We start from the raw sequence: 15,284 nt of genomic DNA on the forward strand, positions 1-15,284 counted from the left end.
AATTTGGCTTGAAAATGGCCTGTTCGCACCGTTTCACCCATTTGACCACCTAAACAGCCCTGCCGACCCAAATGGCCTACCCTTGGCTGATCCACAGAATGAATAGGAGCCCTCAACTAATTTTCAGCCTAAAACACGCTCGAGCCTCGAGCACACCTAGAAAACCATGAGCTATAGCACATCAATTTGGCCCGAAAATGGCCCATTCATGCCTTTTCGCCCGTTTAACAATCCAAAGGGCCCCGTCGACCCAAATAGCCCACCCCTGATTGATACACAGCCTTCCTGTGAGTCCAGGTCAATTTTTGAACCAAAACACGCTTGGACCTCAGGTACACATAGAAAATCCTGAGATATACCACACCAATTTGGTCCAAAAATGGACTATTTGCATTATTTCGCCGGTTTGACCACCCAAACGGCCCCGCCAAATCCAAAGACCTACCCATGGACAATCCACAGCCTGCCTAGGAGCTCCCGAGCAATTTTTGGCCCTAAATACTCCAGGTCCCCCGCACACCCAAAAAATTGTAATCTTTAGCAGATCGATTTGGCTAAAAAATGGCCCATTCGCGCTGTTTTACCCGTTTGACCACCCAAACATCCCCGCTGACCCAAACGACCCTTCCCTGGTCAATCCTCAGCCTGAATGGCAGCCCTCGATTGATTTTTGGCCAAAAACAGGCCTGGGCCCAGGCATACCCAGAAAACCATAAGCTATAGCACACCAATTTGGCTCCAAAATGGCCCTTTCATATTGTTTTGTTCGTTTGACCATCCAAATGGCCCACCTCTTGTTGATCCATAGACTTCTTGGGAGCCCCTTGTTAATTTTTGGCCCAAAATGCACTCGGATCCTGGGAATACCCAGAAAACAGTGAGTATAACACATCAATTGGACTAAAAAATGGTTTGTTTGTGTCATTTCAATTGATTGACGCCAACCCAAATAACCCACCCCTAGCCAATCCATAGCCTTCCTGGGAGCCCCCATCGATTTTTGGCCTAAAACACGCCCGGGCCTCGGGCACACCCAGTAAATCGTGAGCTATAGCATACTAATTTGGCTCGAAAATGGCCCGTTCATGCCGTTTCGCACGTTTGACCACCCAAACGGCCTCGTCGACCCAAATGACCCACCCCTAGCTGATCCACAGCCTGCCTGGGGGCAGCCGATTAATTTTTAGACTAAAACATGCCTGAGCCTCTGGCACACCCAGAAAACCGTGAGCTATAGCACATCGATTTAGCCCAAAAATAGCCTATTCACATCGTTTCGTCTGTTTGACCATCAAAATAGCCCCACTGACCCACCTCTGGCTTATCCATAGCCTGCCTGGGAGCTCACGGTGTATTTTACCTAAAACATACCCAGGACACGGGCTCACCCAAAAAATCATGAGCTATATAACACCGATTTGGCTTACAAATAGTCCCTTCGCACTTGTTTTCCCGTTTAACCAGCCAAACGACTCTACCGATATAAGCGACCCACCCCTGGCTGATCAACAGCCTATCTGGGAAACCCTGGTTGATTTTGTGGCCCAAGAAACGCTCGGTCCCCAGGAACACCAATAAAACCATGAGCTACAACACACTGATTTGGCCTGAAAATGGCCTGTTCGCACTATTTTGCCCGTTTGACCATCCAAATGGCCTCGCCAACCCAAAAGGGCCATCTATGGCCGATCCACAGTCTATCTGGGAGCCCCTAATTAATTTTTGGTCTAAAACACGCTTGATCCTAGAGCACACCCAGAAAATCTTGAGCTATCGCACAATAATTTGGCCCGAAAATAGCCTATTGGCGCCGTTTCACCCATTTGACCACCCAACTGGACCCACTGATCCAGATGACCCACCCCTAGCTGATCCATAGCCTGCTTAAGATCCCCTGGTCGATTATTAGATAAAAATTCGCTAGGGCCTAGGGCACACATAGAACATCGTGAGCTACAGCACACCAATTTTGCTAGAAAATCATTCATTCACGCTGTTTCACCCGTTTGACTACCCAAATGGCCCCATTGATCCAAACGACCCATCCCTGACCAATCCACAACTTGCTTGGGATCTCCCAGTCAATTTTTGACCCAAAATACACTCAGGAGCCAATCACACCTAGGAAACAGTGAGCTATAGAACACCAATTTGGCCCGAAAATGGTCCATTTTTAATCGTTTTGCCTGTTTGACAACCCAAACGGCCCTGCCGATGCAAGCAACTCACTCGTGGATAATCCAAAGCCTTTCTGAGTGCCATCGGTTGATTCGTACCAAAACACGCCCAGGCCAGGGGCACACCAAGAAAACCATGAGTTATAGCATACCGATTTGGCCCAAAAATGGCCTGTTTACGATGTTTAGCCTGTTTGATCACCTAAACGGCCCCACCGACTGAAATAGCCCATCCTTGGTAGATCCACAGCCTTCCTGGGAGACCTTAATTGATTTTTCTCCCAAAATACGCCCGAGCACCGGGCACACCTAGAAAAATCGCGAGCTATAGTACGCTGATATAGCCCTTAAATGACCCATTCATTCGGTTTCACTTGATTGACTATCCAAACCACCCCACTAACCCAAACGTCCCACCTCTGCCAATCCACCTCCTACCTTGGAGAACCTGATCAATTTTTAGCCCCCAAAAGCTGGGGCTTAGGTATACCAAGAAAATCGTGAGTAATAACACATTGATTTGTCCAAAAAATGGCCCGTTCGTGCTATTTTTCTCGTTTGACCACCCAAACAACCCCACTGACCCAAATGGCCCATCCTTGATTAATCCACAGCCTTCCTGAGTGCCCCCATTGATTTTTAGTGCAAAACACGATCGGTCCCCATGCACACCCAAAAAATCGTGAGCTTGATTTGACCTGAAAAAGGTCCATTCGAGTTGTTTTGCCCATTTGACTACCCAAATGGCACCACCGACCTGAACATTCCACCTCTGGACAATCCACACAAAACCCTAAAAACTGTGAGCTATAGCAACCGATTTGGCCTGAAAACGATTTATTCGTGCCGTTTCGCCCGTTTGACCACCCAAACGACCCCGCTGACCTAAACGACCTACCCCTATCCTATACATAGCCTGCTTGGGTGTCTTCGAACAATTTTTAACCCAAAAACCACCTAAGCCCTAGGCACACGCAGAAAACCGAGAGCAATTGCATACTAATTTGGCTAGAAAATGGTCTATTCACGTCGTTTCACCTGTTTGACCTCCCAAATGACCCACCCTTGGTCGATCCATAGCTTGATTGGGATCCTTCAGTTGATTTTTGGCATAAAACACGCCAAGGACCCGAGCACACTGTGAAAACCATAAGCTATAGCACACCAATTTGGCTAAAAAATGACCCATTCATGTTGTTTCATTCGTGTTACCACCCTAACGACCCTGCCGACCCGAATGACCCACCCCTGGTCGATCCACAACCTTCTTGGGATCCCTTGGTCAATTTTTAGATTAAAAAATGCTTGAGACTCTGGTACACCCAGAAAACCATAAGCTATAGCACAACGATTTGGCCTAAAAATGTTCATTCATGCTGTTTTATCCGTTTTACCTCCCAAACAACCCTGCCGACCCAAATGACCCACTCCTAGCCTATCCATAGCCAGACTAGGAACCACGATTGATTTTTAGCCTAAAATATGCTTGGGACCCGAGAACACCCAGAAAATCGTGAGCTATAGCATATCAATTTGGCCTAAAAATGGTCCATTCGTGCTGGTTTGCCGTTTGACCACCCAAATGACCTTTCCGTCCCAAATAAACCACCTCTGGCCAATTTATAGCCTAATTGAGAATCCTCGATTGATTTTGTGACCCAAAACATGCTCGGGCCCCGTGCATACCTAAATAATTGTGAGCTATAGTGCAACGATTTGTCCCCAAAATAGCCTGTTCACACTATTTTGCCTATTTCACTACCAAAACGGCCCACTCATGACCGATCCATAGTCTGCCTGGGAGCCCTTAGTCGATTTTTGGCCTAAACATACTTGAGCCCCAGGCACACCTAGAAAACCATGAGCTATAGCACAATAATTTAGCCCAAAAATGGCCCATTCGCGTCGCTTTGCCTTTTTGACAACCCAAACGACCCCGCTAACCAAAACAGCCAACCTCTAGCCTTTGATTGAATTTGCATATAATAACAGCTATCATTCCAGTATTCAGATGGCTCCGTTAGAGGTGCTTTATGGGAGGAGGTGTAGATCTCCCGTTGGTTGATTTGAAGTGGGTGAGGCCGCAGTGGTAGGGCCCAACTTGGTGTTCAACACCTTAGAGAAAGTTTAACTGATCAGGGAAAGGCTTAAGACAACTCAGAGCCGACAGAAATCTTATGTGGATGTCTGCAGAAAGGATCTTGAGTTTGAGATTGGGGACTTTGTGTATTTGAAAATCTCTTCTATGAAAGGAGTGAAGAGGTTTGGCAAGATGGGGAAACGCAGTCCCCGATATGTCGGTCCTTAACGAATTCTCAGCAATTTTAGAAAGGTAGCTTACTAACTCGAGTTACCTTCAGACTTAGTTTCAGTGCATCAAATGTTCCATGTCTCCTTGCTTAAGAAATGCGTAGGTGACCCAATAGTCGTAGTCCCTATAGAGGGCATAGATATTCAGAAAAACTTCTCTTATTAAGAGATCCCAGTCGAAATCCTTGATTATTAGATCCTCAGACTGAGGAATAAAGAAGTCCCTCTAGTCAAAGTTCTTTGGCGGAATCAGTCCATTGAGGGAGTTACTTAGGAAGCAGAAGCAGACATGCGGACCAAGTACCCTCACCTCTTCTCTGCAAACTTAAACTCAGCCCAAGGTAACACTTTTCCTTTGAATTACTCAGTCTTATGTTTAGATATAGCTACCAACTTAGTGTCAATTGACGTTGCAAACTCAGTCATGCATTCATGAATCAGTTCAGTCATGTACTCATGCATCAGACATGCATGTTCAGTATATAAACTCAGCTTATCAGTAATCCCAGTCATGCATTCATAAATCATGTTCAGTTATGTACTGATGCATCAGATATGCATATTTAGTATGATAATTCAGCATATCAAAAATTTCAGTCATGAAGTCATGCTTTAGTTGTGCATGTCCAGTAAGCAAGCTAAGTCTGTCAATTCTCCCATCGTAGTCAGTCTCGTTCGAGGATGAATGTTTTCAAGGGGGAGATATTGTAAGACCCCGCGAAATCCTTAGCTTAACTCAACCCTTTAAAGCTCTTAAGGGGTCCCAAACTTAGAAATTTTTTGCTAAGTATTCAAACTTAGTGTCATTTTAGCCTTCGTAAGTTGGAAACTATATTTCATGACCTCAATGGCTTTAAAATGTCAGTCTTTAGGTTGGTTCATGATCAAGAATATCAGTAGGTGTTTTTGGATGAGTTTTGGATTTTTTCAGACTCGTTTGAACCACGTTTGGGAATCCAAAATAGTGTATCGATGTGATCTCGGTGCGGCGCATCGGTCATCGCATCGATTATTATTTTTCCTTGGCTCTCAGTGGCAATTTCCAGTGAACTGATGTAAACTCGATACAGCTCATTGGATATCGTATTGACGCCAATAACGCGGTGCGTCGTCCTACGCATCGATAGTCTGGTTTTTAGTCATTAAAAAGCTGCGTCCTTGGGGGTATTTGGGTCTTTTCCCCACCCCTATTCATCCCTAAAACACGAGATTTAGACCTCATTGAGCAAAATATACTTACTTTCTCTCAAATTGCTCAAGAACAAGAACCCTAGGTGAATTAATTTCAAGGACAAGGCTCAAGATTTCCATAATTGTTCTTCAAGAATTTAGCAACCAAGGTATGTCAAGTGTTTATCCAAGGGTTCCCTTCCACCCTTGGAGTTCAAGAATCCCTTTTAACTACAAGTTTATGAGTTTGATGAATTTCATAGTTGAATTTGAATGTGTTCATGATTGCCATGTTAATGGGGTTTCTAGTTCAGGATTTACTATAAGATTCATGTAAAATTGATTGATATGTGTGTATTATGACGTGAAACCATGTTGAAACCCTTGAAGTTGTAAATGTGGAATTGAATTATAATGCCTACATGTTGTTGTAGTGTCATGTGCATAGATTATGTCAATCAAATATTTGATGAATTGTTTATATGAGTTGAATAGTGAAATTATATCATGTTGGCATACATTCAAGTTCATGTCATGCAAGTGTTTGCTAGAATGTCCCAAATGAATGCACGATGATCAAATACTTAGCTATCATGTTTCAAGATTGTGCCATGTCTTATAATTTATGCTATCGAGTCCTGTGGGTATTTAATACCCGATAATTTAGCTGATTACCTAGAGCCATGGTTAGTTATAGAATAGTATCAGTCATGTCATAATCAGTAGAATTCCATCAGATACAGAACTTAGGAAAACTCAGTAGTACTTAGTCAGTTCACAAAATTCAGTAGTATTCTGTCAGTCCACGAAACCCAGTGAACTCAGACTAGTTCAGTCAGTGAACATGATTAGAAACAATTTAGTCCATCCTAGAACAGTCTAGAATTTAGTTCAGTGTCTATTCAGTTGGGAGTAGGATTCAGCACCAAGTGAACCCAAGGATGGGGACTTACCTGCCAGTAGAGAGTGTGATCCTTAGAAGTAGTCCTAGTGTTCCAGAACTACGTAGCCAACGTAGGTTGAGACCAACCTGCCAGTTGAGTGTACCACCGTTCTCGCTCAGAGCACCTGTCAGATGAGAGTGACTCGGCCTGTCTTTACCCGTGGCACGGTACTGACACCCTTCCAGCTGGGGTTACAGTTTGGACCCCAATCATTTCAGAGAGGGGAATGTCGGTTAGATGATTACTTCCCAACGTCTCAGTTTCAGTTCCAGTCTTAGCATATAACTTAGTTTAGTTCTATAGAAAATTAGGACTATGAGATATAGTCACTCAGCTCAGAACGAAACTCAGTATAGTTCCACAAAAATAAGACTGTCAGATACAGTCACTCACTTATCTATAATTTTAGTATCAGCAAACTCAGATATCAGTTAATCAGTATTCAGACTCAGTATCCATTATTATCACGATCTCAATTACAGTTTATGTATTCATGCATGTACTCTCATTCAGTTGTTATGATGTTATTCAGTCAGTATTGTTCATGCATATGAACCCTTAAATTTCATCCTACCTCACTTTGCATACCAGTACATTCAAAGTACTGACAAATACTTTTCTTTTGTGTTATGATGTTTTATATCATAGGTTCAGACGCACGATCTTCTGATCATACTTAGCAGTTCAGATATTCATCTGACAGAGTTAGTGGTGAGTCCTCATAGTCTGAGGACAAGATTATTATTTCAGTAGTTCAGCTTATTTCAGCAGCTCAGAGTTAGTTGGGGACATGTCCCATCAACTCCATATTTCGGACAGTTTAGAGGCTTTTCAGACTAAAGTATTTTCAGACAAATGATTCAATTTTTGGTATTGTTATACTGTATTCAGTTTTGTATTTCAGTATCAAACCTTATGGCAAGTTTCTGCCTAATCTCCGCACATTTACAGTATTGCTATTCAGTTAGTGCAACAGGTACTAGTCATGAATTAGCTTGTGGTCCTTTGGAATTATAAGCACCGTGTAGCGTTCGGGGTACAGACTCGGGGCGTTACAGCCTGCCTGTGACTCCCCAAATGATTTTCATCCCCAAAATCCTGATTCTCGGGCACACTTAGAAAATCATAAGCTATAGCATGCCGATTTGGTCCGAAAATGGCCTGTTCACCCCATTTTGCCTTTTTAATTACCCCAACCGCCCCACCGACCCAAACGGCCCACCTTTGGTCGATCCATAGCTTACCTAGGAATGCCTAATTAATTTTTCAACCCAAATCATGCTCGGGACCCTGGCACACCTAAAAAACTTTGAGCTAGAGTACATCAATTTGGCCCAAAATTGGCCCGTTCGTGTTGTTTTTCCTGTTTGACCAACTAAATGGCATCCTGACCAAACCCTTGCCGATCCACAGTTTATCTAGGAGCCTTTGATCATTTTTATGCCCAAAATATGCTTGAGCCTCCGACACGCCTAGAAAACCATGATCTATAGAACACTGATTTGGCCTGAAAATGGCCCTTTCAAATTGTTTCACCTGTTTGATAACCCAAACGGCCTCATCGAACCAAATGACCAACCTCTAGACAATCCACAGCCTGACTAGGAACCCCCAATGGATTTTCCACCCAAAACACGCCCGTCCATAGGCAAACCCAAAAAACCGTGAGCTATAGCACACCAATTAGGCTAAAAATGGCCAATTCACTCTATTTTGCTTGTTTAACCACCTAAACGGCCTCACCGACCCAAATGGCCCACCCCTAGTATATCCAAAACCTTCCTAGGAGCCCTCGATTGATGTTTCACCAAAAAATGCTTGAGCACTTTTCATACCCATAAAACCGCAACCTATAACACACCGATTTAGACCCAAAATGGACAATTCGGGCTATTTTTCCTGTTTGACCACCTAAACGGCCCTGCCGACCCCAAATGGCCTACCTTTGGCCGATACAGAGCCTGCCTAGAAGCACCCACTTGATTTTCAACCCAAATCAAGTTGGTGCCCAAGCACACCCATAAAATCATGAGCTATAGCATATCATTTTATCTCGAAAATGGCTCGTTCGCCCTATTTCGCATGTTTGACCACCCAAACGGCCCTGCCGACCCAAACATCCCACTCTTAATTGATCCACTGCCTTCCTGGGAGACCCTGATCAAATTTCAACCTAAAAAATGCATAGGCCCGAGGCACACCCAGAAAACCCTGAGCTATAACATACCAATTTGGACCAAAAATGGCCTGTTTGTGTTGTTTCACCCATTTGAACACCCAAATAGGCAAACCCTAGCCGATCGATTACCTTTTTAGGAGTCCCCGATCAATTTTAATCCCAAAAATGCTTGGGCCCCAGGCTCACCTAGAAAACTGTGAACTATAACACACCGTTTTGGACCAAAAATGGCCCGTTCGCACCATATCGCCTATTTAACTACCCTAATGGCCCCGCCAACCCAAATGGCCCACTCCTGGGTGATCCACACCAAGCCTAGGTGCCTCCAATTGATTGTTGGCCCAAATAATCCTCGGGTCCAGGAAAACTCAGAAAATCGTGAGCTATAGCACACCGATTTGGTCCAAAAATGACTCGTTCATATTATTTTATCGGTTTGACTACCCAAACGATCCCGCCAACCCCAAAGTCCTACCCCTGGCTAATACATAACCTGCTTGGGAGCCCTCGATTATTTCTGACCCAAAACATACCCGAGCCTCGGGCATATCAAGAAAACCAAGGGCTATAGCATAATGATTTAGCCAAAAAAGGTCCATTCACGCCGTTTCACCTATTTGACTACCCAAACGGCCTCGCCGACCTAAATAGCCCACCCCTGGCCAATCCATATCCTACTTGGGAGCCCCAGGTTATTTTTGGCCCAAAACACACCTAGTCCACAGGCACACCCAGAAAATGGTAGGCTATAGCTCACTGATTTGGGCCAAAAAGGGCACATTCCCGCTGCTTCACCCATTTGACCTCCCAAATGACCCATCCCAGGTTGATCCACAGCCTTCTTAGGAGCCCTTAGTTGATTTTTATCCCAAAACATGTCCGGGCGCCGGGCACACCCAGAAAATTGTGAGCTACAACGTACCGATTTAGCCTAAAAATGGCTCGTTCATGCTGTTTTGCTCGTTTGACCGCACATATAGCCCTGCTGACCAAACCAAACCACTCCTAGTCGATCCACAACTTGCCTAGGATTCCCCGATCAATTTTTTGCCCAAAATACGCCCGGGCCCCAGGCACACCCAGAAAACCATGAGCTATAGCACATTGATTTGGCCCTAAAAATGGCCCATTTGCATCGTCGCCTGTTTGACAACCCAAATGATCCGCCGACCCAAACGGTCATCCCCTGGCCGATCCTCACCCTGCCTGGGAGACCTCGATATATTTTTGGCCCAAAACAACCCAAAAATCATGAGTTATAACATACTAATTTGGCCCAAAAATGGCCCATTCGCACTATTTCACCCATTTAACCACCAAAATGGCCTACCCTTGGCCTATAAACTGCCTTTCTGGCAGACCTCAATTGATTTTCAACCCAAAAAAAGACCTAACCCCAGGCACACCCAGAAAATTGAGGGTTATAGCACACCGATTTGAACAAAAAATGGTGTATTCGCGCTGTTTTGCTAGTTTGACCACCCAAACGACCCACCCTAGGCCGATCCATATCCTGCCTGGAAGCCCCAGGTTATTTTTTAGCCAAAACAAGCCCGGTCCCCAGGGACATCCTGAAAAATGTGAGATATAGCAAACCAATTTAGCCATTCACGTCACTTTGCCTGCTTGACCACCTAAACGGTCACGCCAACCTAAAAGGCCTACCCCTGACCGATCCACACCCTTTCTGGGAGATCTCGATCAATTTTCAGCCTAAAACATACTCATTCCCTGGGGAAACCCATAAAATTGTGATCTATGGAACACTGCTTTGACCTAAAAATGGCTTGTATATGTCAATTTGGATGTTTGAGCACCTAAAAAGCCCCGTTGACCCAAATAGACCACCCCTGGTTTATCCACAACTTGCCAAGTAGCCTCTGATCAATTTTTAGCCCTTAAAATGCTCGGTCCCTTGGTACACCTAGAAATTGTGAGCTATATCACATCGATTTGGCTCAAAAATATCTAGTTCGTGCGTATTTTGCCTGTTTAACCTCCCAAATTGGTCGAACGACCAAAATGGCCTACCCATGGACAATCCACATTCTGCCTAGGAGCCCCCAACAATTTTAGGCCTAAAAAACGCCCGGGCCGTGGGCACACCCAAAAAACCGTGAGCTATAACACATTGATTTAGCCTTAAATGGCTCGTTCGAGCTGTTTCACTCGTTTGACCACTCGAGTAGTCCTGCTGATCGATACAAACCCCCTGGTCGATCCACAGCCTATCTGGGAGCCTCCGATTGATTTTTTGCTCAAAAAATACTCGAGCCCAAGGCACACCTATGAAACCGTGAGCTGTAGCTCATCAATTTTTCCCTAAAATGGCCTGTTCACACCGTTTTGCCCTTTCTACTCAAATGACCCCTCCTACCCAAAGAACCCACCCCTAGCCTATCTACACGCTGCCTGGGAGCCCCCGATCGATTTTTTGCCAAAAACACGCTTGGGCCCCGGACAAACCTTGAAAACCATGAGCTATAGCACACCGCTTTGGCTCGAAAATAACCCGTTCATACGTTTCGCCCTTCTGACCACTAAAATAGCCTACCCCTGGCTAATAAACAGCCTGCCTGGGAGCCCTTGATCAATTTTCGACCCAAAACACACTCAAACCGTAGGAACACCCAGAAAATCGAGAGCTATAGCACACCACTTTAGCAAAAAAAATAGACCATTCACGTCGTTTTACTCATTAAACCACCCAAGCGACCCCACCGACCCAAATGATCAACCGTTAGCTGATCCATAGCTTGCCTGGAAGTCCCGGGTTATTTTTGGCCCAAAACACGCCTGGGACTTAGTTACACCCATAAAATCGTGAGCTATAGCAAACTGATTTGGCCCGAAAAATGGCCTGTTCGGGCCGTTTCACCCATTTGACCACCTAAATGGCCCCGCAGACCAAAATAGCCCACCCCTGGCCTATCCACACCCTTTTTGGGAGCTCTCGATCGATTTTTAGCCTAAAACATGCTCGGGCCCTGCGCACACCTAGAAAAACATGAGCTATAGCACACCGATTTGGCCTGAAAATGGCTCATTCATGTAGTTTTTCCCGTTTGACCACCCAAACAGCCTCGTTTACCAAAACAGACCACCCATGGTTGATCCACAGTCTGCCATAGATCCCAGGTTGATTTTCATCTAAAAACATACCAGGTCCCCTGGCACACCCAGAAAACCATGAGCTATAGCACACCGATTTGGCTCAAAAATGGCCAGTTCGCACCTTTTTGCCTGTTTGGCCTCCCAAATAGCCCCGCTGGCCTAAACTACCCACCCCTGGTAGATCCACATCCTAGCTAGGAACCCCCAATAATTTTAGGCCCAAAACACACTCGAGCCCCGGGCATTCCCAAAAAAATGTGAGCTATAAAACATTGATTTGGCCCCAAAATGGCCCATTTGTGTTGTTTTGCTTGTTTGACCATCCAAGCATCCCCGCTGACCCAAACAACCTACTCCTGGCCGATCCACAACTCGAATAAGAGCCCCCGATTAATTTTTAGCCCAAAACACTCCCGAGCACACCCAGAAAACCATGAGCTATAACATATCAATTTGGCTCGAAAATGGTTTATTCACATTGTTTTGCCTGTTTAACAACCCAAACGGCCCCGCCAACCCAAACGACCTACCCCTGACCTATCCAAAGCCAGCCTGGGAGTCCTCAATCAATTTTTGGTCCAAAATACGCTCGAAACCCAGGCACACCTAGAAAATCATGATACATAGCACACTGAATTGACCCAAATTGTTCGTTTGACTTAGGTTTGGTCAAAAATTAGGTGTTTACACTCAGGGACACACAGAAAATTGTGAGCTATAGCAAACCAATTTGGCCTAAAAATGGCCAGTTCACGCCGCTGCGCCCATTTGACTACCTAAAAAGCCCACTGACCGTAACGTCCCACCTCTGGCCGATCCACCCCCTTTTAGGGAGCTCTCAATTGACTTTTAGCATAAAACATGCTTGGACCCCATGCACACCCAGAAAATCGTGAGCTATAGCACATCGATTTGGCCTGAAAATGGCTCGTTCGTGTCGTTTCGCTTATTTGACCACGCAAACAGCCCTGCTAACCCATACAGAACACCTCCGATTGATCTACATCCTGTCAGAGAGCCCAATTAATTTTTGGCCCAAAATATGCCTGAACTCAAAAAACCGTGAGCTATAGCATATCGATTTGGCTAAAAAATGGCCAGTTCGTGCTATTTTGCCTGTTTGACATTCAAAATGGCCCTGCCGACCCAAACAACCCATCCCTGGATGATCCAAAGCCTGCCTGAGAACCCCAGACAATTTTAAGGCCAAAACACACCCGAGCCCCGGGCACACCCAAAAAATCATGAGCTATACACACCAATTTAGCCAAAAAATACCCTATTTATGTCGTTTTGCCTGCTTGACCATCCAAAAGTCCCCGCCAAACAAAATAAACTACCCCTAGCCGATCCACAACTTGAATGGGAGCCCTTAATTGATTTTCAGCCCAAAACACTACTGATCCTCTAGCACACCCAAAATACCATGAACTATAGCACACTAATTTAGCCCAAAAATGTTCGATTCATGCCGTTTTTCTAGTTTAAACTCCGAAATGGCCCCACCGACCCAAACGACCCACCTATGACCAATCCACAGCCTTCTTGGGAGTCCCCAATGGATTTTTAGTCTAAAACACGCTCGGACCCCAGGCACATCTAGAAAAATGTGAGATATAGCACACCGATTTGGCTTAAAAATGACCCATTCATGCTGTTTCACATGTTTGACCACCCAAACGACCCTTCCAAACCAAATCACCCACCCCTAGCGAATCCACAACCTGCCTGGGAGCCCCCACGCAATTTTTGGTCCAAAATATGCTCGAGCCCTGGGCACACCCAGAAAATTGTGATCATTAGCATACCAATTTGGCTTGAAAATAGTTCGTTCGCATCGTTTTGCTTGTTTGACCACCCAAATAGCCTCAAAGATGCAAACGACCCAACCCTGGCTGATCCACAGCCTGCCTGGGAGCCCCCAATCAATTTTTGGCCTAAAACAAGCCTGAGTCTTGGACACACCCAGAAAACCATGAGCTATAGCACATCAATTTTGCTTGAAAATGACCCGTTAGCACCATTTCGCTTCTTTGACCTCCCAATCTGCCCCTGACCCAAACAACCCACCCTTAGCCAATCCACAGCCTGCCTGGGAGCCCCCATCAATTTTTGGCCCAAAATATGCTCGAGTCCCGGGCAAACCTAGAATACCGTGAGCTATAGCACACTGATTTGGTCAGAAAATAGCCTGTTCGTGGCATTCGACCACCCAAACGGCCTCTTCGACCCAGACGACCTGCCTCTGGCCGATCCACAACCTTTCTGAGATCCTTCGATCAATTTTTTACTTAAAACACGCTCGGGACTCGAGTACACCCAGAAACCGGTGAGCTATAGCACGCTGATTTGGTCTGAAAAATGGCCCATTCGTGCAGTTTTGCTCGATTGTCCACCCAAATAGCCCTGCGACCCAAATGACCCACCCCTAGCTGATCCTCATCCTAAATTAGAGCCCTCAATCAAATTTTCACCCCAAACTCGCTGGGTCCCTGTGCACACCCAGAAAATCATGAGCTATAGCACACCGATTTGACCCGAAAATGGACTATTTGCATCGTTTTGCCTGTTTGACCATCCAAACGACCCTGTAAACCCTAACGACCCATACCTAGATGATCCATAGCCCACATAAGAACCCTCGATCGATTTACGACCTAAAACATGCCCGGTCCCCAAGAACGCCCAAAAAACCTTAAGCTAGAACACACTGATTTGGCCTAAAAATGGCCCATTTACGTTGTTTCACCCATTTGACCACCCAAATAATCCCGCTGATCCAAAAATCCCATCCCTGGCTAATCTACAACTTGCCTGGGAAACCCCGATCAATTTTTGCAAGCACGCCCGAGCCCTGGGCATACCCACAAAATCATGAGCTATAGCACACCAATTTGAACTAAAAATAAGTCATCTGTGCTGTTTTACCCATTTGACCAACCAAATAGCCAACCCTGGCTGATCCACAGCCTACTTGGGAGACCCGATTGATTTTTGTCCTAAAACATGCTCGATCCCTAGGCACACCCCAAAAACTGTAAGCTATAGTACACCTATTTGGCTCGAAAATGGCCCTATGTACTATTTTGCACGTTCATCCAAATGGGCCCATCGACCCAAATGACATACCCCTGGCCGATCCACAGGTTCCTGGGATCCCAGGTTATTTTTCAGCCTAAAACATTCTCGAGCGGCAGGCACACCCAAAAAACCTTATGCGATAGCACATCAATATATCCCAAAAATGGCCCATCCACACTATTTCGCCTGTTTGACCACAAAAATAGCCCCGCCGACCCAAATATCCCACCCATGGCTAATCCACAACCTGTTTAGGAGTCGTCGATTAATTTTTGGCCCAAAACATGCTCGGGCCGTAGGCACACCTAG

Source organism: Capsicum annuum, chromosome 11, assembly GCF_002878395.1.
Source record: "Capsicum annuum cultivar UCD-10X-F1 chromosome 11, UCD10Xv1.1, whole genome shotgun sequence".
NCBI lineage: Eukaryota > Viridiplantae > Streptophyta > Magnoliopsida > Solanales > Solanaceae > Capsicum > Capsicum annuum.